Source organism: Typopeltis vanoorti, chromosome 12, assembly GCF_054136105.1.
Source record: "Typopeltis vanoorti isolate ZY-2024b chromosome 12, IOZ_Tvanoo_1.0, whole genome shotgun sequence".
NCBI classification, from domain to species: Eukaryota; Metazoa; Arthropoda; class Arachnida; order Uropygi; family Thelyphonidae; genus Typopeltis; species Typopeltis vanoorti.
This window is the reverse complement of record NC_143560.1, coordinates 92,174,902-92,199,631: the sequence shown is the minus strand read 5'-3', so window position 1 is coordinate 92,199,631 and position 24,730 is coordinate 92,174,902. Positions and strand designations below refer to the sequence as shown.

General features: G+C 36.4%; 1 protein-coding gene across 2 annotated transcripts in view; it reads left to right on the top strand.

Moving 5' to 3' along the window:
- Nca (neurocalcin homolog) overlaps nt 1–24,730 on the top strand; it is a 181,713-nt gene that overhangs the window by 33,660 nt on the left and 123,323 nt on the right. Inside the window, exons 1-2 of one of the 2 annotated variants that reach the window (XM_090401233.1) lie at nt 1,135–1,153; nt 2,477–2,558. The gene's annotated coding sequence lies outside the window, so the exon portion shown is untranslated. Of the gene's footprint in view, nt 1–1,134; nt 1,154–2,476; nt 2,559–24,730 lie in introns of those variants that run through there. The other variant, XM_090401232.1, reaches the window with a different exon arrangement.

Here is a 24,730-nt window from a genome sequence, read left to right as displayed (position 1 = left end):
TTTTAGGAGTGAATGAAAACACTGCATTCATTGATAACAAAGAAAACAGTTATCTTATTTGCGAATCAGAATACCCCAACTCAAAAGCCTGCTTGTCGACTTATTTCGATTTTCGGCACAATATATTCCTTTACTCGTCTATGAAATTTATCAAATCAAAGCATCGCGCAACTCGAGAAGCAACGCCCTAAACTGCAGCGTATTTTGTCTTAAATTGCAAGCCAGACTTTAAAAGCCTAACAAAACAGATGCAAACCCACAAATTCAATAATTAATTCACTATTTAATTTAAAAATATATTTTGAATATTTTCATTCATTATAAAAAAAAAATAGTATCATCTCGCAAATAAATCTGTGAAATATACAGTATAATAAACAATTTTAGAAATCATTGTTTAAGCTTACCCCAAAAAACTGACTGGGGCTCTGTGACCTGAAGTTTTGCCTATCCGTGGTATATGTTTGATTGGAAAAGGACCATTTTAGAGAAAACTCGGCAGTTTAGTAAATTGAACATTGAAGTTGTAACCGCTATATTTTCAAGATTATTCGAAATTAAGAATTCCTAATTTCCATTATTTAAGCAGGCTTCAAGACGGATGAATTAAAATTTCCTGTTTCTTTATGTAATTTAATAAAATTGGATATTTAACATTAATATTACATTTTTGGAATTGTTTTAGTAGAACCATTTATAGTTGAAAAATTGTCTGCATTACATAATTAAAAATGGGTCAGAGTTTAATAATAAATTGCATTGTAACTTAAGAACACCATAAAAAGCTACCATTATTCAATAATCCGTTTTAAATACTGTCAGTATGTCAATCATGAGTTTTCGCATAAATGAGACGATGGAAATATATGCGATCGAAAATTCTATTGTGAAGTTTCAAACTACAATTTTAATATGAACATTTTTACAAGATCCTACTAACATCTCTTGTTTACCCCAATATGCATACGGTATAGTAAAAATTTTAGTTTTAAGAATGAAGGATTTCGTTTTTATTGACAAAGCGATTCGAAATTATAATTCCCCTGGCTGCTTGGTGGAATTGAATTAAATGATTTTATTAAAATTTTCAGGCGGGTATCAGCTTGAAATGATGTTTGATTGGAAAAGGACCATTTTAGAGAAAACTCGGCAGGTTAGTAAATTGAACATTTTACAAAGTAAGGAAATAATATTGTAGACTCATAAAAAGAGATGCATTTAACCACATTGTATAGCCACTATTTATTAAAATAGTTCAGTTGAAACGATACTAAACTGGAACTACTGCAGAATATGAAATACCGGATTTCATTTAAAAATCTCATACAGCCAATGAGGAATTATCAATTCAAATTGTTTTTGCAAATTATGCCAATAAAAATGAAACCAGAATTGAACCATTTAGCTATGTGGTGTGCTTTCTAAATACCAAATTTTACTCATTTCCATTCACCCACAGGAGAGTGATTATCCCACATCAGTGGCGGCTCGTCCATAAAGGCTGCAGCCCCTCCAGTATAAAATGAAAGTTCCTGTTTTATTATCGCCGTTCTTAAATTTTTATATATTTAATCTAAAAACCGTTATTTTCTTGTTTGTAATGCAATACCGCTCGATAGTATTTTATATATTTCATTTTGTAGCTATAGTTGTATTTTGCAATAGTCAATGTGCTGGGAGGGCTAGTATACTCAAAGCTGGAGCTGCATTCAATACAGACCGCACCAAACCGCTACCTAGTGGAGGTAACGCGTGATTTATGTGTAGTTTGAGCTGGTAGCATTACAACCCACCACTACAAATTCTTACGAGCCGCCACTGGCCCACATAATTTCAAACCGTTTTGTCCATGAAATTACCTGATTGAAATTGTTTTACAAATTTTTCTAAGAATTCCAAGCATACTTTTAATAAAATACGTTCGCCCAAATTTCTGCGCGTGCAAGGAAGATGGATGGACAAAAGGAATGCAACTGATGGTTACACATTTTGTGAAACTTCCTAAAAAATAAAAGATTGGGTTTAGTTGCTGTGATAGAAATAATATCGCGCCCACAAAAAATTGTTTGAGAAACTCGTGTTAATTATCGCGTAGCCGTTCCTTTTGTTTAAAAAAAAAAAAAAACTATATCATGGTGTGACATCTCAGTTCCAAAATTTAATGAAAATACAAGGAAATGCATATGCCTTCAGTAACAAAAGAAGTTATATTTAAATCACTGCACATATCGACAGACACACTGATTTGTGCAGAGATGTCGAGTCAGTATGATTCAGGAGTTTTTCGAATTAATTTTGTCATTAATATAGTTTTCGTAGCTACGGAAAAGGAAACGAAATATTACGTTTCCTTCATAAACAAAAATAGCGATATTTAGTGTGAGCAAATGGAGAAGTGTATGGTAATGCAAATGATATAGTGAGATTAATTGTAGTTTTACAGAAAAATTATGAAATAATTTAAATGTATCCCTAGGTGGACTGTGACTGGTGCTTGTTAAATTTCTTGCATCATCAAGCCATGTGGAATTAAATCCCGTCCTATTTCATAATCACTGGTAAGTAATTAAGATAACTTGAGTATATTAATTTTGGTTTCAATTTTTAAATCAGATGCCAGTTTCGAAATTTCATTATCTGCTAGCCCTTTACCGTTATCCCTAAACAGAAAAAAATTATCTTAGTTCAGTTTATTAAAAAATATATCATTGCCTTTTAATGAAATTCAGTTAGCCTGTTTTGGTCTTTGGCCGTTGCATCATTGCCTTTTCTCTAGTTATTGTTTTATATACAGTAATTAGTAATATAGTATATTGTTTAAAATACATAAAAAAATTAAAGTTCGGTCATAAAAATAAATACAGATTGGTTTGCAAGTAACAGTCTCTTTAATAGTATTATTGGTGTCTGTGACTATATTTAGTAATACACAAGTACGGAATGTGTCACCTCTATATTATGACATAAATACATAATCCTGCTTGAATGGTCTTGTTCGATATAAGAGTGACTTCCAAAAACATAATAAAGGTGCTTCAGAAATGGAATATCTGGCTTTTAATTTCGCAGTAAAGAACGCGTTTTTTTTTTAATGAACTTTATGCTTTTAATTTTGATATTTATTTTTGAAGTTGCCTATCTTTTTATAATACAATATAGCAAGGTACATGGTTTCTGAAAATTGAAGAGTGAATCTCAAAGGAAGTTTGTACAGAGAAAGAGAGAGAGAGCAGAAACTTAAAATCAGCGTATTGGTTTTAAGTTTTTATTGATTACCCTTAAAATTAGATACTTTAGTTTAAATTCTTATAGTAATATATTGTTAGGTCATATACTTAACAGTGTCTGATTTTTTTCGGTAAATAAATAAAATAAATTAATCGTCTTTCCTCATAAATACTTGGCGCTGTCTGCATTAGATCTCGGGAAATTATACCGATGGCAGGTTCCCAGAATAAAAATGGCCATGTATATATTTTTTTTTTCTGTATGCATACATATGTTTTTCAACTTTAATTGAAAAAGTTGAAATTCTTAGTTTGCAATAAATGCTTGTTCATTTTTACTTTCGAGCTTATGGTGCACCCCGTAGTCCAGTCGCGAGGACGTCCAAACATTTTCACTTCAGAATTGAACAAGATCTGCACCCAAATCCAGGTCTGGTTAGCAGGTCTCAATATGAAACTAAATTGCTTACCAGGTGTTAGTTGGCCGGCCTCATACTGAGGTAAAGAAGGTTTTTCAAACTAATTGAATAACATCTTCAATGCTAGCAGTTCTCAGTCTTAATTTCTTAGGCTGCAATTTCTGTCCGCCCCCCCCCCCCCCCCCTCACATGCGATGAAACAGTTCTCACAGCATTTATCTTCTGGAATGTCGCTTCATTTGTTACCCTTACACAGGCCAGCTGTTAGATAAAATCCGAGAAAACGATTGACAATCTTTGTCCATTTTACATGGACAAAGATCGTCAATCACTTTCTCAGATTCAAAATCATGTTTAAATCTGAAACATTTAATACAGCTTGATGAATACGTTAATTGAATCCGACATAATTGCGATGCAGCATGTCATTTTGTATCTTTGTTGCTTTCAAAATTGTGTCTGCAGTGAGACAACTGCATTATTAAAGACGCATCGTAATAAGGCTATGGTAATCCCCCCCCCCCGACAGATAATTACAAGATAAAACCTGTAATTATATGGGGGAGGAGGAGGATTACCCTTATTCGAAGATTACAACATACAGGCAGGCTACCAAATAGTGCACTAGATTGATCACTAAAAGTGTTAGTATATTAGGAGAATTGTGGACTAATTTAAATCTTTATAAGAAATTCTTGTCCTAAGCTATTCTGGATTTGTTAATATATAATGTCGATGCTGCCTACTCTGCCGTGTGCCACTGGATGGAATGCGGAGAAGAAAATGGTCACTGGAAATGGTTTTTACACGTGAAAAACATTTGCAATGATCATTTTTCATTCATAATAACACAAAACGTATTTTCTGCTGCTGTGCCCCCCCTTCGCCAGAATGGAAGGGGTGGTGGTACAACAAACTGGAAAACCAACCTAAGTTGGTTAATACCTGTATGTTGTCAGTGCAGTGGTGGCACACAGCCGAAAATACGTTGTGTTGTTATGAATCCAAATCTGTCACCGCTGTTCTAAAACAATTTCATAGAGAGCTTAACTGAACTACTTCTCTACCTTCCATTTATTCCTGATGCAGGCATTTTATCCAAATATATTAGGATTTTATTCATAAATAAAATGTGCTCACTTTGTCAACAAATAAAAACTTTATAATTGTACTTCTTGATGGTGCAAGTTTCACCATTTTGCTTTGCATCATTTTGCAACCGTTGAAATTTGCACCATTTTGTTTACATCAGAATTTGACTGCCCTTTTAATCCTTTATTACTCTGATCAATGAGAAATCAACACAGCTAGAACAAAATCATTTGACTTTCTTATTGAAATTCCTCTCATATTCAACTCCGATATTTCTTTCTGACACAGTTTTTTAGTCTTCTTGGGCTCAGTTTTTAGAGCCATCGAAAATATTATTCCAGAACTCAGCTTCTCCATTTTTCGCAGTTTAATCCGTACATAATTCTTTTGTCACCATTTTATACCATCCTATTCCACTAATAGAAAAATCTTACCATTTCGAAAGTTTGACTTTAGTTAAGCGATTGACACATTCAGGGTGCAAGTCTTCTAACTAAAAATTACTGAATTCCTATAAATTCAGTATCTTCTCATTTCTTCACGTGTGCTACCTCTATCACGACCTTAAACAAAACCACTCAGTTTGGGTTCTTTATTTTCATGTTAGAATTGCTGCACTGCAACACGACGAAGTGCATAGCTATTTTCGTAGTTAATTGTGAAAATTATTTCATGGAAAGAAGGGGAAGCAGTGGAAATGTTCCTAATATTAGGAAAGGGGAACTCTGCTATATAAAGCTAGGAAACCACTGGTGTAACGCATATGTCGTGTGTCGCTGACACGTATACATTAGAGTTATCGATCGCTATTAGAGTTGATCGAATACTAAAGAAAAAATACATGGGAAGTGTAATTTTATTTAGTGATCGTTTAAATTTTCATTTAGTTTAATGATTCTTGTATGTCTTCTAATACATTTGTGTATTTAAATTATTTGAGTGAGATGCTCTTTCAGCTACTATTAAAAATAGTTACAATTAGTGTTTCAATGTTATTCTAATTGCATGAAACTCATCCTCAAGTCTTCATACTTTTGCTACATGCTAATAAATTATAGAGATGCTATTTTGTGAAGTAGCATTTTCAATACACCACTATATATATATAAAAAAAAAAAAAGTCTATTAACTTTAGTGTTACACGTTCCTCGGCCCCTCCTCAGTTCGTGTGTGCGGACGTGTTGGCGTGTGTCGGTTTCCACGCAAGTCTTGATCATTGCATTTATTTTCTAAAGGGTGTTGCCTAGCATACTGATGATTTGTAGCAATATAATTAGGAATTGGGTGTCAACCACCATTTGATAAATGTAACGAATATTCAAGAAATGCTTCCATGACAATAAAGAAAATTCATAATTTCCAGACATCTTGACTTTGTGTTTAGGCCTATTAAAACTGCGATCTTATACTGTTCCCCATAGTCTTCACACCCATAATTCCCCCCCCCCCGCTAGTATGAAGATAAATGAAAATATACTTGTGCTTAGGCTTAAATGCTACTTTATGCGAATGAACTAAATGTGGGCTAATGTAATGTGAACCATTTTCTATCAAATTGGGCATATATAAATGCCCAAGAAAATTATCCAAGCTTAACTTAAATATTTTCATTTCTAATGAGAGGGAGGAAATGTGGCTTTATATGATTGAGACTTATTTGAAATTGGTAAGTATACAAATACCTAGTGGGTTTAAACTATCGTCGGGTTATGATAACCCGACGTTATTCTTCCTCAGTCGCAGCAGGAGTTACAGTTGGAAAAGTGGTTTTGGAGACCTGTATTATTGTGATACTTGGAACCCATAAAAAAAAAAAAAAAAACCTGCTTGACCGCGATTTTAAAAGGCACGTGATTCCCCTCCTATCACTTTTTTTTTTCAAATTCCACTTAAAATGAGCAACAGTTTTTTTCACATTAGCAACAAGATATCTCGCCATAGAATAAATACTAAAAAATATGCATTCGAAGTGTGTTCAAGCCCACTCTGCTCATTTATGCATTAGTTAATTTGATTTTTTTCTTTCCTGTTTAAAAAAACAGGTCTACTTTTCGTCTCATATCATGCGGATAGTATGATATATCTCTCTCGTGAAGTGAAGACATGCAGATTTTTCTGACCCCTTCCCACATTTAAGAATGAACAGCCACTATCATAACTACTACAGCCTGAAAATCCATAATCTTTACTTGAAAGCTCTTTAGTATACTTCATAGCTGGATTATTCCAAATCTTGTTCCATCATTAGTTTAAATGATGAAACAAAATGCCCATGAATCGCAGAATATCACAATCCTAAATACCAGCAGTGCTATTGACCACGAAGGCTATTTTAAAAACTCAAACTAATTTTGAATTATTGATCTTTGGCACAGGTAAATAGGATTTCGACTCCCCCCCGCGGAAGAAACTCGGTTTTATGAACCGAAAATGATAAACTGACTTGTAAAACACAGTAATACTGTTTTGGATCATGATACAACGAAACAAGGGAACTTACCCGATAACTTGTCGGGTCAGTACTCTTGCTCAGTTTTAAACATGTTATAGCTAAGTGCACTTGCCGCAATGACGAAGAGAAACAAGGTGCTCGCTTAAGTTAGGACTTTTGGAAGAGTGCTGGTTACTCCATTTTTGGGAAATATGAAGGTGTGGAGGATATATAAAACTAGCAGCACTGGGGGTTATTTCCCAAAACAGGAAACGAATGTAATTGCTGTTTAGATGTCGTTTTTGCATAAACCTTCAGTGTTTTCAATTAGTCTTGCCTCTAGCAGAAAGACTTCTCACTGGTTTTCAACCGAAGATGTTAGTCCATCTTATTCGAGATTGCAGGGGTCCTCCTGGAAACTCGTTCTGTTGTATCTTGCAAAGTAATCTCTGAAGAATATGCACCATTAACATTGGTTTCCGCTCCTTTGTTGCGTCGGCCGTAATACCAAAGCCACCCGAATTCTCAATGGCTTCATTCGATTATATCAATACCATGAGCCAAGACAATGATGTTGCAGAACATGCTATTTCTATCGGACAGTCTGTCAGTGATAAAGTTATCCGTGGATGTTGCTTTTTAATGGAAAGACTAAAGAAAGCTACAGTGTTCTTCAGCATACATCAAATTTGAGCAGAAATGTTGGTCTTCTCTGTTTGTAGGACTTCATGTTCGTAAAACATGCCATTCCGATGCTATTTCTTGCATAACCGTCAGTTTTTAGACAGCTATGCAAAGCAGCATAATGGTCTGACTGAACAATCCCGAAGCTACTTGCATAGCCATCTAATTAAAACAAATGTTATTTTATGTACCAAGAGAACTAATACCGTTAACTAATAAAGTGGCTTGTGCCATCCATGGCGCTAAACTGCCCTGAAAAAAGAGCGTTGCAAGTTCTATTCTAGTACCCGAGTTAGTCGATCCCTGGCCCGGGCAAATGGATTTTTTTCTCCCGTAAACTCAAGAAAATCGACACCGTAGAACCAACACTATTTTTACACAGTAAACATAATGTTAAGATTAGGGACCACGCAATGGCGGGACTTCTGTCTCCCTTCACCAGACCCAATGTATAATTAGTGATAGTATTGGCCAGCTATCTCCGATTGATCGAACGATTTGTTGGATGTCGAGAAGGCAACGGTTGTAATGCATTTATGCCAAGTCTTTGTCAAGGTAATTCCAAGAAGAGTGGGTCTGCTCTTGCCTAGAGATTTTAGTGTTGCAAAGATCTAGAATGTTTTTTTTTTTTTTGTGAGAAATGAGGCAGAACTGCAGGGGTTGAAATGGACATTGTTATCCGAGCCTCATTGAAGAATAGTTTGGACATCAGAAATTAGGAATTATAAACAGGTTAATACAAGAATATTTTAATGTTTGCCAAATATTTCAGCCTGAAACTAACACTATCCTCAGTGGCTTGATAGAAACAGTTTTTACAAGGTGGAATACAAACAATTGATCATTCAAAAGTAGAACGTGCTGCATGATGTTACATTGCTAAACATTAAAGAGAGGTAAATTTCATCAGAGTGATGAATAAATTATAGGTATTAATTCACAATTTCATATAACAATCTTAGTTTATAAATTCAATTAAAGATAACATTAGACTAATGTAAGAATTAAATGTATCGATTAAAAAAAAAAAACTTTTAGTGTGTTATCCAGATTAAACTTTCCCATATTTTTGACAAAGATATACTTAGGGCGTTGAAGTAAGGCTTCAGCACTCTTTGAATAGGGTTCGAATTTATAGCGACATCTGTGTAGAAGGCGAGTCTTGGACAGAGAATGGTGTGGCTTGCCTCTATTCTGTGCTGTGCCAATCCAGACTTATCGGATTTGTTCTGAAGAATATATGATTGATGTTCTTGTATTCTTTTTTCTATAGCGCGTCCTATTTGCCCAAAGAACGACAGATTGCAGGTACAAGGAACTATTTCAGACTGAAATAGTTCCTTGTGTTAACGTGTTTATTATTCTTAATTTAATGTCACAAGTGTCTCAAGAATAAATCAGAAATTAGGCTTGCAGAGGTTGATCTGCGAGTGAGTTGTGGTGGTTTGGTGCAAGGTTTGTCAAGTGAGAAGGATGAAGTACTGTATTGTCGCCGTCAGAACCGTATTGCATTGATGGTCAACTGGAGCAGGTCATTGATGTATAAAAGAAACGATGTAGGTGAGAGGACGGAATCTTGTGAAACCCCAGCATTAGTTGCATACTTTTCCAAAGTGGTGTGTGACATGGTGATGAGCAATTTCCCTGTTGAACAGCACTGGAATCCACACTGGCAGTTATTTATTAGGTGAGTACTTTCAAGCATAGGGGTTTGGCTGTTGAGGGCTCCCTTCATTACTTTGGAGAGGACTGAGGTGAGATTGATTGGGTGATAGTTTGTTGGCAAGTATTTATCACCTTTGTTTGGAGTAGGTTGGACATGGGCTAATTTCTCGTGTGTATGGTAGATGCCAGTGGAGTAAGAGTATAGGAGGCAACTCTGGAGCACCAATCTTCAGGGCAATCAGAGGAATGCTGCCAAGGGACTTTTTGGTATCTAATTTCGATAGCATTTTTCTGATCACTTCCTGGTGAAAGGTCAGGGGATGCATTAAATTTTGGATGTTTGGAATGGTTAGAGAACATTTACCATAGCAATTGTGGTCAACTATTACCAGAGACCAGAATGCCCAACTGCCATGTGGGCATGATGCAAGTTTCCAAAGTAATGCTCTTTAGAAATCGGCTTTGGATGCATTGATGCTTTTCTTGCAGCTGTTTCAGCTGCAAGAAAAGCATCAATGCATCATTCTCCTTTGGTGTAAGCGGCAAAAGAAGGCATCGTTCTTGATAATAACGTTCTTGATAATGTTTCAGAATGCCTGGTTCTTCATTGGCGCATGTTTTGGAAAACCAGGACGTAAGGATGGGAATATGTGCTTTCATTCCAGAGGATTACTTCAGTGATGTTTTCAGTGCATATGCTTGGGTTTGAAAACCAAAAGCATAAATCCAACCATGGAAATGAGGCATAGAAATCTTGAAAGTCATTCCACTTGTCATTTTCATAATGCCAGAATTCCAATGGTTCAGAATAGCTGTGTGGATGATGCTTGGTGGGGGAAGAGGTAAGCACTAGGTTGTGGTCTGATTTACCTAATGGAGGTACAACCTTCACAGTATTTTTGGAGGAATCATTAGTGAGGAAGAGGTTCAGAGTGGTAGAAATTATTGGGATTAGCAGTTGGCACTCTGGTAGGCATGTGGTCAATTTGCACAATGTAATTTGTGATGACAGTGTCTCAGCATCTCTACTTGCTTGATCAGTGCAGTTAAAGAAGGAAAGCCAGTTGGTATTGTGTACATTGAAATCGCTGAGGAAGATAATATCACTGCTAGTATAGTTGGATTGAAGGACATCAGCTTTCACGGAAAGGAAACCAAAGTGATCTGAGTAGTTGGTGGCATTTGGAGAGCGATATAGACAGCACATGAATTTGATAGTAAGCCAGAGAGATTTTCGGCCAAAGTAGATCATGATCGGGAGATTTCTAAATTGAATTCTGTGGTATGTCATATCAAAGTATGCGCAAACGCTGCCCTTTAGCTGAAAGGAATCAAATAGTGTATATTTGGGAAAGTTCAGTGAGTCCTTCTCCAGCATATTTTTAAAACAGCACGTCAGCTCTTTATCATGAAAGTGTCATCTGTATTATTTCACTCATATCACAAATAGTGACACCCCGTTAGTGAAATAAAACGATATTAAAAATTCGTTATTCTTTCATATCCAGTTAAAACTTATTTTTTCGAAAACTAACCAGAGAGCTTATGAGCATACAACTTTCCGCATCGGAAATGCCTTGGTATTGCACTAATTAAGACGACAACTCTGCCAGAAGTCAGCATATCCGCCTTTGATTAATGTACTTCATCATAAAGTCTGGCGTATGTTGTGCAAAAATTTTAAGACTGTGAAAAGAAAATTCGGCGTAGCTTTGAGAGCAATAGCTAACAGATCACTTGATACCTGCTATCCCTCTTGCATTCACATTTAGGTTTTTCCGATGGTTTGGTCGTTCTTGATTTCTTCTAATGATTTCATCGGGTATGGAATGAAAATGGTTAAGAAACTCGTCACCCCCGAGTGACTTACTGAAACTGCAAGTTGCATCCATGTTCATTTTAACTTTTCTTTTTTTCTGATATAGTTTACAATTTTGCGTATCGTGGTTTCAACATATCGTTATCGTCACAAGATGCATATTAATTTTAACCAATGATAATAAAACATAACCATGAAAATATAACGTACGCAATACAGGACACCCGATTCCAAAACAATTAGCAAGAGAGAAATCGTTATGGACCCACACCTGAAGATATGCCAAAAATGATCCTGCTATGTGAAACCCTCTTTTTATAAAAATAAAATAAAATAAAAACGGAATATTCACTAGAGGATTAAAGATCTGTCCCAGACCCTTCATCAGAAGGTCCAACAGATAGCCTGGATACCTTCACTCTCCTGAGGAAGATAAACAGAACACTCGGTATATTAGTTTATAACATATTTAGTTTTCTTCAAATTGCACTGAAGAATACAACAGGCCATTCACCAAAGAAGAAATGTAAACTGCTTTGCTTAAACGTCGACCAACTGCTGTTTGACTAGTAATATTGATTAGGAGATGGTCAAATTCCACGTCTTAGAAGGATTGGAAATTGACGTCTTAAATATTTTTCCAGAAGAAGAAATTATAGATACTGTCCGTCGACATTTCTAAAAAGAAAACAGTCAAGACTGAAAACTCATCATAAGAAGTTAGATACGACTAAAAAGAAAATGGAATTGTGGATTCCAACAAAACACAGACATCAAGGCTTTCTCTTGCAGAAGTATAAACCGATGCGTTTACCTACAGGAAACATACTTGAAGCCGAGTAATGATCTGGCTATCCGTAATGTTACGATTATCGTAAGGGCAGAGGATGGACCTGCCCTCAGATGAGTTGCCATCCTTGTGGACAACCATGCTCCCAACAAATCTAAATTAACACCAATGGTGAACGAGTTGCTTCACAGTGAAGATGCAGATTATTGTTATTATACCGTTGGTAAAATAACAGTATGCTGCATCAAACCTTCCTCCAGCTGCAGATATTTCTCACGGTGACATTGATGTCATATAGCAGTTACCCCCCCCCCTATTTTAATAGAGAATTTAAATGGACACACTGCTCTGTGGGGTAGTGCACGAACAGACATCTGAGGAAGGGTGTTGAGCATATGTTCGACAAACAGTATCCCTTTCAAATACAGGAAGTAACGCCTTTCCAAACATTCCATGGACTTACTATCTGTTCACCCTCCCGTTTTTGCATTGTTTAAGTGCGAAACTAGTGACGTCTATTTGGAAGCGATCACTTTCCCGTGGTACCCACTCTTCTGGGTACGATTACTACACCATGCTGGAAAATTGAGCAAGTCGACCAGTCTTTTCTTTATTAGCGGATTTTGATTGTGTAATGGTGAGTTCATCTCCTATCAGCGATGCAGTGAAGCATGTCACATTGTACTATAGCAGTAGCCACAACTGCAATTCCTAAAACATTAGTCGATTATGCCATGTGGAGTGATTGCACAGCAGACAGAGAAGAAAGCTTGGGTTATTCTCTGCAGACACCCCACAACAACAACCCAATTGCTTTGAAAAGAGCTCGAGCAATATACATCAGGCGTCAAAGCCAAAAGGAATCCTGGATTCAGTTTACTTTTATCAAGATTCTCCAACAGCAAAGAAGTATGGGGGGAAAAAATCCCGAAAATGAAAGGCAGGTATACTTTCCACCAGTTCTCTATCCTTGAGCATAATGGTTGCGTAGTTGCTGATGCAACAGCTATCGCCGACACACTCGGTGAGATTTTTGCAAAAACATCAGCAGCATCTTATCCTCCAGATTCCTTGTCCAAAAATGAAAAACAGCAAATTTAGTTTCCGATGCATGGAAGAATACATCAGGCTGTTTATCCAAGAAGAAATGAAAGCTGCTTTCCTTAAATTTCGTCTAACTGCTGTTCGACCACATAATATTCATTACGAGATGATAAAACATCATTCATAGATCAAGTGTTGCACCAGCTGATCTCGCAGAATTTTCCGTGAGATATATCCGGATACCTGGCAAAAGGCAATTATAATTAGTTATGCTAAGCCAGGGAAGGATTCTAAACTCCCAGTCAACTACCCTCCAGTTGCTTTGACCAGCTGTGCAAGATTCTAGAAGAGAGAGAGAGAGGAAAAAAAACTTTCGTCTTTTATGGTTTCTCAGAACACAATCTGTCCTCTGAAAACATCATTGTACTACTACTGATCATCTTGTCCGGCTGGAGGCATCAATTAAAGATGCCTTCCTAAAATGCGAGCATGTAGTATTGGATTTCTTTGATATGGAAAAAGTATGTGACACTGCTTGGAGATGATTTGGAATACTGAAAGATTTGCATAATTTTGTTCTTAGAGGGGAATTTCCCCCTCTTTTTATTTTTTATCAAAAACGTATCTAACCGAATCTTCAATGGCCGAGTGAGAACTCCTCTCCCACCCATATAACCAACAGAGAGTCCCACAAGGTTCTGTTGTAAGTGTTTTTGCAAACAAGATTAGCTCTATAACAGTAATGCCCTATATGTGAATGACTACTATATTTCGTAATTCGTGTGATGGGGGGGGGGGGGTCATAGAAAGACAGCTGCAGCAAGCCATAGACCATCTCTCAAAATGGGCGCTTCCAAATAGATTCAGACAGATGATAGTTTATGTACACTTTGCCACAGACGTCTTCATCGTGAACCAGAACTCTGACTAGGACAGTCACCAGTCTCAGTTGCACGGGATGCCAACTTCTTGGAACTGATATCTGATAGCAAACTCAGTTTTCTCCCTCACATACGTCAGTTACGAGACGAGCACCGTAAAGCAATGAACATTCTACCCACCCTATCTTCCATCCGCTTGGATGCTGACTTGTTCTTTGCTTCGTTTGTATAAGGCATTGATAATATCGAAACTTAACTACGTTTCAAAGTATACTGCGATGGATAGACCCTATTCACCAACAAGCCATCAGAATTGCAACTGGAGCATTTTGCACGTCACCTATTTCTCGTCTACAGGCGAACCACCTTTTGTTGCTTCGACGCCAAGAGCTTCTGTTATACGTAACTAAAATAAAATCCCTGCCCGAGCACCCTATGTATCCAACTATCTTTCGGCCATAATTTAAGAATCTGTACAACACGCAGCAGAATACATAAAATCCTTTCGTTTGTGGATAAATGCTCTCCTACAAGCTCTAGAAATAGTGGTAGACAACATATCTCAGATGCCACCACTGTGGCAATCATACATGCTAGCATATAGCCTTTCTTTCAGCAGGCTACCGAAATGTTACACCCTACCATCATCCATCAGCAGCAACGCTTTGAAGCTCATAGAACCGAATATTCTGATTTTGTGCCTGTTTGCACAGACGGCTGAAAATCGGAGGATGTAGTGGGATCTACCGTCTTTCCAGACAACATTCTTCTTTTTTTAGCCTCTTTCCGTCCACTGATGGATATAACCCCCCCCCCCCCCTTTACCGTTCCAGGCGATATATCCACACAAATCCCACCAGAGTGTAACAACTTTACAGCAGAGCTGTATCCAATAGAACTTGCAGTAAAATAGGTTCCATTGTTATCACAGGTGCATAATATAGTCAGACTCGCAAAGTTTTCTTCAGGCAATAAAAGTCTAGAGCTACAGCAACATTCGGTGCTCTCTCGAATTCAACACTTCTTTCAGTTATGGAAGCTGCGAATCCTGCAACGAAGTTAGCTCATTTCCGAAACATTCATCTGCCTATCCCATACACAAGTTATCAGACAGAAATTTCTATCTCTGTGCAGCCATCTTGGAAGAGAGACTATAATCATCTCTACCAAATTCAGCCTGAAATTAGATTATGGCAGTGTATCTTTTGCAGGGTTCGAACAGAAGGAGTTCTTGCTCAGCTCCGTATAGATCATAGTAATCTCACTCACTCTCTTCTTCTCTTCTCACACAACCATGCTTGTGTGCGAGTTTTCTAATGCCGGACTCGCCATTCATTATATTTTAATCGATTGTCATTTCGTGAATGAGGGCTATTATAACTTTTCATTAATCGTTTTTAACAACTGTGTTTTAAACCATTGTATATGCTTGTTTTTTATAACAAGGATATATTTGTCTATATCCGCTTATTTCATATTTTACTATTGTTTAACTTGTATACTACTATGAATATTTAGTGGTGCAGTATGACCACAGCCGGCCTGGTGCCATAAAACAAACCAACCAACGCAAAAGTTTAGCAAATTTTATCTCCAGTATGACCAAAACGCCACATATCGTATACGAGATAATCACATTGTGGAAGGATCTCAAAAACACCCACTTATAATGCGTCTTTTTGATTTAGATGTTTTGTAAGCACAGCAGTGATTACCATTGATGCCATGTGGCTTCATGGTCAGCATGTTCTGCAAAGATGAGACATTTGGTTATTGTACTACAGTTGCTTTTCATATCTGACTTCTCTTCAATATGCAATATAGGGGGGGGGGGTTGCACAATGCCACTTTTGTTCTGGCTAGTGAATGAAATTTTGTAGTATGTTCTTGTTATGGACAATGCATCATTGTTTCCAATAGTATTTATTATCTGCAAACAGTTTAATAACACAATTTGCCTTAAATAAAATGCCCATTCTTTACTAATTTCGATGTGCTGAACACGAAAATGACAAAACTGTTGATTAGCTCTTGTTTAGGAGACTCAGTCCCACTGGCGGCTCGTGGCTTGAAATCGTGGGAGTGCTGCAACTTTCGAAATATTCAAATACGTTTACAGTGTGCATGCAGGTACAGTGTATACGTATTTGAATAAAATATCAAAATTATGGTAAAAATTAAACATGAAAAAAAATTGTTTATTATCGATAAATTTGTACAATTTGGTATAATTCAAAATTACTTAAAAATAAAACCCATTCCTTTAATGGTAATTAAAGGAATGGATTTACAATTTTTGGACATTACAATTAAATCCTTTAATTGTAATGTCCAAATATCCCTCGATGAGTCTGACTCTCTGGAGGTCTCTCTTAGTGATAATAATAATCTCACTATGACGTGCATATGCTTGCGCGCGTAGCAATATGACACTGTGGGAAACACAGTACTGCTAGCTTCCTTCGCCCTCGTAAGTGCTACAAGATGGATTTCTATTATTATTTTATACAAAATAAAAAAATTGTATAGTTCTCTATACTATTAAACTATAATTGTATAGTATAGAATTGTTGATGATAAAATTAAATATTGCAAGCAAATATAAATGAATTAATAAATATATTTATATATCGAGAAAAATTGAGGTGCTGTAGTTCCGCAATGCCTATGCACGAGCCGCCCCTGCCCAGTCCGCATTGCGTACATAGCGATAGGTATCATTTGGCAACGCTGTATTTCAATCTCCTGATTGCAACATATTGCATCAGCCAATCAGACACAACTCCCCCCCCCCCCCCAGGAGCTGTTGCATCAGCCATTGAGTCATGATATTGCAGTTCAGTCATGATATTGCTGTCTTAAGACGATGCAATCATTATTATAAAGTGAAGTCTCGTAGAGTAAGCAAGTGTTTATGTGACTTTCTGAGCTACACTCCCATTTACTTCCCGTTCCCGAACCTCCGAAAGAATTTACATCGATTCAGAGGACGGAGGCGAACCGATGTAGGGTTCGCCTGAGCCTTCGGCGTCTAATTGTGATCCATATGTGGGACACGGTGCGTCATCTACGCCATACATTCTCACACAAGAAGAACTGAACGATCTTGTTCACGATCTGGAGCTGTCCAAGGCCAGAGTGGAGTTACTGAGATCAGGACTTCTACAATGGAATCTTCTTAAGGAAAATGTCTGAGTGACTTCGTTTAGCACTCATCATGAGCATTTTGCGCGTTACTTAAGAAAGAAAGATGACTTTATGTTCTGCCACGATGTAAATGGCCTGATGAATGCCTTTCGAATCAAACATGACCCTCACGAATGGTGACTATTCATAGACTCGTCGAAATTGAGTATCAAGAGGATGTTGCTGCATAATGGAAACCATTTTCTGTCCGTTCCATTCGGACATCCTGTTTGCATGAAAGAAATCTACGACAACATAAAATAGCTGTTGTACACAGCAAGTATGGCTGGCATCTCTGTGGAGACCTGAAGGTAATGACCGTGTTGATGGATCTGTAGCTGGGATATACGAAGTACTGCTGTTTTATCTGTGTGTGACACAAAACAAGGTGAGTGCAAGTGCTTTGCACTATGTGAAGAGAGACTAGCCTGCGAGGAACTCTGAAGGTCGGAGAGAAGAATGTGTAACACCCAGCATTGGCAGGAATGCACAAAATTCTGCTGCCGCCCGTACACATCAAACAATTTCTGGTTTAAAAAAAAACCGTAAAAGCCATGGACCGAAATGGATCAGCTTTCAAGCACCTGGCTGACAAATTCCCTCGACTTAGCGAAGCGAAAATTAAAGGGGGGAGTTGAATTAGTTGTCTGGTGTCAACTAATTTCCTCGGAAATGTCAGAGCAGAAAACTACAAGGAACTCGTTGAGAACTTGTCTGTGTCATAAGCAAGCCTCTAAAACAACTTGGCTGCAATATGTCCTTAAAAATACACTTGCTCTCCATTCCCACTTGTTTTTTTTATTTTCCCCCAGATAACTACAGTATAGTTAGTGATGAGCCCAGTGAACGTTTCCTCAGGAAATTGCATCGATGGAGAAACTACACCAGGGAAAGTGGTCCACTTCTACGTTGGCTGACTATTGTTGGACGCTCGCTAGAGATGATCCTGAGCAGCCACAAGCCTTAGCTTGTAACGTCAGACTTTTACCGGTATATGTGATGTACGTATTACTCTATTATATAAGAAACTACTGCGGATCTCTCACAAGCCTTAGTTAATTTTGCATTGTCATATTCATGTTTAGCACCCCGAAATCTATAAGAAATTACTAAATTAATCTGGGCGCATAACTTTTGTAAAATTTTGTTGTCCACTTTAATCAGTTTACGAACGAGTTGCCGGAAAATTCCAACAGGATAGGAGACTCACACAGCTCGGTTTTGGTTATTATTTTATCATCTTGCGATGCACGAAATAAACGTGTTTTCCTGTCGTAATTTGGTACTACAGGATGGTACCTTCACAATCGAATGTAAGATTACATATTATTCTTCTAGATTGAATAGCTCGGTTTTGTTATGAATTATGGCCAAAGCAGCTCTGGATATGAAGGCCAGTACATTATGTCCGTTAACTGCTACATGCGTTCTGGCTGATTTCCTTTCCTGTGGGGAAAAATCCTACCACTTCAGCATGAGACAAACAATTCACCTTCATTAGAAAATCCTTTTATAATCGTTCTTGTCATCGAAAACTAGACTTAAATAGTAAAGACTGACAAATTTCTGCTATTTAGTCAAAGCCTACTTGGAATTTCTATTGATAAAGCACTTGCGTCAATTTCTTCCTTAGCAGTAGCCATTCGAACTGAACTGTTGAGGTCTGCAAGGCACCTGATTGTATCAAATTATTCGTTTTTTAACGAATGTAGCAAATTAAACGAATAAATAGATTGAAAATGAATAGATAAATGATAATCAAAATTATTAATTGATAAAAAGAATTGTCAAACTAATTTATTTCTAATCTGATATAAAGTAAGGGACATAATGAAGTTATATAGCCCTTCTGGACAGTGATGAGCATGCTGATTTCTTCAGTGTAGTGCATGTGTGGCTCTACACATTCTGATAACCATGTTAATCTGGTTATCAGAATCCCAGAAAAGTTCTGCCGTTCAATTAATTCAGAATTTTCAGTTGCACAGTTCTAAATCCCTGTTGCTTACATTATATTAATAAAAGTTTTTCCCCTCCATAGTTGAACTATGGCTTTCATACATGAGATTCAAATAATTGTATTGCTAAAAAGTCTCACAAGTAAAGAATAAATTCTGTTCCTTTTTTCACTTAGTATGGCTGTTCTACCCAAGAAGAAAGCTCAATATTAAAAATTATTACAGAATTTACTACAGTGATCTTTGCAGGACTGTAGTCACTACCGTTCTTTGAAAATTATTGGGATTCATATTGCACTGTAACTTCATTTCAAGAAATGAAAAAAAATTGGGCAATGAAATTAGTAAGGGGAAACTCTACAAGCATATCTTTTTTTTCTTCTCGACGTGGACACTTCTACAGGTCGCATCATCGAACCGATTTCGACCAAATTCGGAAGAACTTTTGAAGTTGTAGGGTGATCTTTCCTTTGCTGATTCTCTCCACATATCGGAATGTTCGGCTGATTTCGTCACATTTTTATATATATATATATATATATATATATATATATATATATATATATATATATATATATAATATTTACATTGTTGAAGGTATCACCAGATTTCAGCAGCACAGTCTGATGAAAGAGGGTAACTGAAAATTTTCTTCTATGGAGACCCCATTACAGGTTGTACTAGTCAATGTGGAAGAATAAGGTTGTTCACTGTCACCTGAAAATTTCAGCATAATCGGGTCAAAATGGAGAAATACTCTAATGTAGACACATTTGCAAGTTTCATTGTTCAACCAACGTTGAACAATCAAGCAATATTTCTTAAAAACATCTCATATTGGCTAAAATATTTACTGTTGAACTTAAATGCTCCCTCTTCTGACAACTCAATAATAGCAGAAACTAAGCATGTCAGCCAAAAAGTCACTTCTAAATTGCAGTGAACTCCTTTCTCTTTCACCCAGTAATTCGTTTTTAGGTGCGTCTCGCAAAATGCGTATGCACATATTAGATTCGTTTTGTCTGTTCATATATAAGCTGTTCCGAGATTCTTGGAAGGAGTGTATCGAAATGTGGTATTTGAAATCTTTACAAAAATTTGTCGAACTAGTCCAGTTTTTGTTTGTCTATTTGCAGGAGTACAAAGGGACATAATGTATTGAAAAATATAAATGCAGTATAGGGTGTCCACATTGAACCCCCTAGTTTCAACAAGTAACTACCACTCAAGTGTATTGACCATGGTTTCGAAATCACCAAGATTTTGTAAAAAAAAAAAAAAAAAATACCTGGATGAAACTTGTAGTGTCTCTGGAACGTTTGTACAACGCAAACCCTTATATTTCCTCATTTCGATTTTTTACCGTTCTTTGAAACTAGGGAGGTCCAATGTGTATTTCCTTGTATTTCCATTCTGGTTGAATAGAATTGAACAGAACTTTGGATTTAGAATGCATGCTCTTCGAAGTTTGGTTTCTGTAGGATCATTTTTACCGGCGAAATGATTAATTCCTCACTGGCTGAACTGAGAGAAATTATTTTAAAGTGAACAGTCTCCAACTGCAAACTACAGGATTTAAAGAAAAGTGTAATATACAGTATAATGATGTTCTATGTTAGAACATTTTGGCAGATGTGCTGTCAGACACTTAGTTTTCCTGAAGATTTCTTTCAACAGCGAAGTAATTTTTATTTGGTGACCTCACTGTTCAAAACTGGCCAAAATAGGAAATAGAAAAACTACTAAGGAATGCCACCTTTTCACTATGATTTTGGGGAAAACCAAAACGAAATTTTACAAATGTCAAAGTGAAATGTAAAGCAGCCTTTTCAGTGTTTCATATGAAAAACTTGGCCAAGTTTTTACCCATGATACCAAGGCCAAGTCTGGCATATATAATCTACTCATAAAGCATAGTTCTGCTGACAACCTAATCAATGAGAACAAAATTGATTTCACTAAGTGCAGAGCAGTCGTATGACAATGCAACTAATTTGTCATTTACGTAATGACATACAGATAATAAATTAAATAGTATGCTATATATACACACACACACATTGTAGAAAAGGATGTTTTTTTTTTTTTTTTCCACACATTGTGATCTCACATTTCAAGTGATTTCGACAAGACAAAACTGGAATAGTTTTTTTTTTTTCTTACGTTGTAGACGGGCACTTGCGACATAAAAGCCTAATCTGACTAAAATGAAGTGTGTGGGTGGGGGGACGCTTTCTCTTTAGACACTTTCACGGGTCGCGTTATTCATCCGATTTCGAATTTGCAATATATTTGTTTCCTACGTTAAGGTTCTGACAATTTCGGTATAACTAGGACAAAATGCAGAGTAGAGTCAAAAAGAAGAGAGTAAAAATTAACATTGAACCAATTTCATATGCTGTTTTATCATCAGGGTAGTAGCGTATCATTATAGTACATTTATTCACGAACAACAAATTCCCCTAAATAATTAAACTCCCAGCAGAATTGCTGAAAGCAGTACGGAAAGAAGCTCGATGACTGAATATATTTTAGCTACATCTACATGGACATAATTTATTTTTAATATATGGAAGAAAGAACAAATGGCAGTAGAATGGAGAAAGTCTGATATATGAAAAAAAACAGTGTGGAATTACAGGCGTTTCTCTATGTACAACAAAATATTTCCTTTTATTGTAATGAACAAATTAAACCCGTTTATGGAGAATAAAATGGCTATATACCAAGCAGGTTTCAGAAAACGCAAATCTATAATTGATTACATACATATATAGAGTTAACTATTAGATATTTTAGGAATTTGATATAAACATTCATTAGATTGCTGTTGATTTCCATCAAATAGTTGCTACTCTTATTACAAGTAATTTGATAATCCACTTAATATAGCTCCTAACTTTGCACTTTTAATCGATAAATATCCACCATTATACCATATCACCTTTGAAGCAAAAAAAATCGGAATTAATGAAAGAATTAGAGCACTTTGAAAATAGGGAAGATCAGCTGAAAGAATAGTGTGTAATTTTTTCATTCAGATGAGCAGGTCTAACCTTTCGGAACTGGCATTGCATCCATACTTCCAGGGCACTTGAAGATGGACTATTACAAGTTCGCCTGTAGTCGCACTAGAAGAACTTTTTCCAGTTTTTTTTTTTTTTTTTTCGAATGGTTCACGAGTTAATTGATTTTTGGCAGGAACAAGTAGGTTTTTCCTCCCCAGAAAACTTAGGTTTTTAATACCATAACTCAAGAAAATCTATAGTATTTAGGCAATCATATAGTGTTAGGATTAGGGACTACAATATAGTGACGGTTGTTTGCCTTACTCTCTCCTCCCTGGATGCCTATTAAAATTATTAATAACTCTTGTGCCAGCTAGCTGTGATGGCTAAGGGTGGAGATATGCTGTTCCTCTCTAGTCTTCAAAAATTGAACTTGCTCCCTTTGGGGAATTAAAGGTGTTAGTAGAGTTTCATATGCAATGTTTTTTTTTATTGTCAATCAATAATCACTAATATATAATATACAACCAGTGATTTATGGAGATTAGTTGAATGCATTTTTTTTTTCCGTAGCACAAACTAGAGCTTTACAATCGCCAGCAAATTTGTTATTGGCATCACCTCTTTGCAGCATAGTTTTGAAAAGTTGCTTGGTATTTGAATTTTTAAGACCAGTTACCGTTCGTCATCAGAATAGTATTTCCATCCACCCACCCGCTAGTCTTATGACCCTTCTTCAAAAAAGGCGAAACCGTCATTTCTGAATAAGCAGCTTATTCAGATACAAATTATTTTTTAGCAAAAGGGAGACTGTTAAGAGGTGTTTGCTATCCTACATACAATACGAAGTACTCTGAGGATGGACACTTTCTTCTTTGGAGAAATATGTGCAAACCTTGCATTGTTGAAATTAATTTGAAAGAATTTTCAATAAATGATTTGCGAGAGCATTTATCTGTAGAGCAATTTCAGGTCTACGATCAGAAACGTTCCCTTAGTTTCTGTTTGTAGACTCAGTCAGAAACTAACGATTTAGTTTCCCAGCAAATATCTTGTTAGAAAGATATGCTGGGCTAGCATTATGATCCTGAATAGAAAGAATGATGTGAACCAAATTTATCAAAATTTAAGGAGTCAGGAAAAACCATAAGGGTTTAGTAGTCCGATATAAATTTGTGACTGTATAGAGATGTGTCCGCTTGTAATATTTCGACATCAGCCAGTATGCGAATAACATGATATTGTAACATAACTTTCACGGAACGTACAGATTAAAGGCTGATTACGGATTATTTTTATTTTTAAATAGGGAAGAATATTAACTTATTCACAACCCTATATAATAAATCGGTATGCGATATAATTTCTCAACTTACTCCTATTCTCTTGCACGTTTAGCGGCCGAAGTAATTTTTTCGTATTATTGTTCATCTTTTGACAGAATCGACTTAACTGTACCTTGCTGTATCATTGCCCATCCCACACTGCTGATTAAATAATCAAGATTAGTAATTGTGACTGCAGTTAGATCTTTTCGTTGTATTTTCAGAGTAATTTTAGTATAAAGTATCTAGGTTGGAAAACTAAACTTTTATGGGTAAGGAAGAACTATTAGTTATTCATGGAGTAGCTTAGGACAAAGTCAGAATTGAATCTGTTTATTATACAGAAAATGCTTTCAGCGAAATTTGTTTTTGTTACATGGAAGAATTGTTTCCTCTATTTGCTTAAAAGTTTTAGGTAGTGGCATCCTTAATTGTGTTAATGAGCTCATGTGTATAACATTTATGTAGTAATTACGAATTTGTGTGGTAATTTCTCTTACATTTAAAAAAAATCTAAAAAGCAGTGTTTTATTACTAACACTGCTATATTTCATTTTCCCCCACCCAGTGTTTTTTTCCAACTTATGTGTAATACAAATATTGGGAGAATTAACCACAAAAGAAATTTAAATGCAATGAGTATTCTAATTACCGTTCTAGATGGACTTAAATATTTTAATGAAGGTCAAAAATAATGTTGATATTTCTTAATGAACTTAAATAATGCAATAGACCTCTACCCAGTTTGTAAGTCAAAAGTTCATTCATTTATCAGTACAATTGCCGTTCTCCATACTTTGATCGAGGTATATTGTTGTTAAAGCCTTTCTGGTTCATGGACGAACTCTCTTCAGCTACCCTACCATCAACACCTTACATGTGGAGAGAATACTGGTCCAACAAACGGCTTCCTGGTAGAAGATCCCTGTGCTCCGCAGCCTGGTTTTACTCTTCCTATGAAGTTTTGGTCATCTATCAACAGGATCAGAACTAAACCAGGGCAGATGTGGCTACTTACTACATAAATAGAGGCTGTTAGACCACCCTTATTATGATTGTTCTCCCGTGGCCCAGACGATTACTCATATTGCGAACGACTGCCCAAGACGCCAATTTCATGGTTGTGGTGGCCTTCAGGACATCCACAAGGTGACTGATGAGGCCCTGGATTGGCTTTCCAGATTGGACATTGACCTGTAGA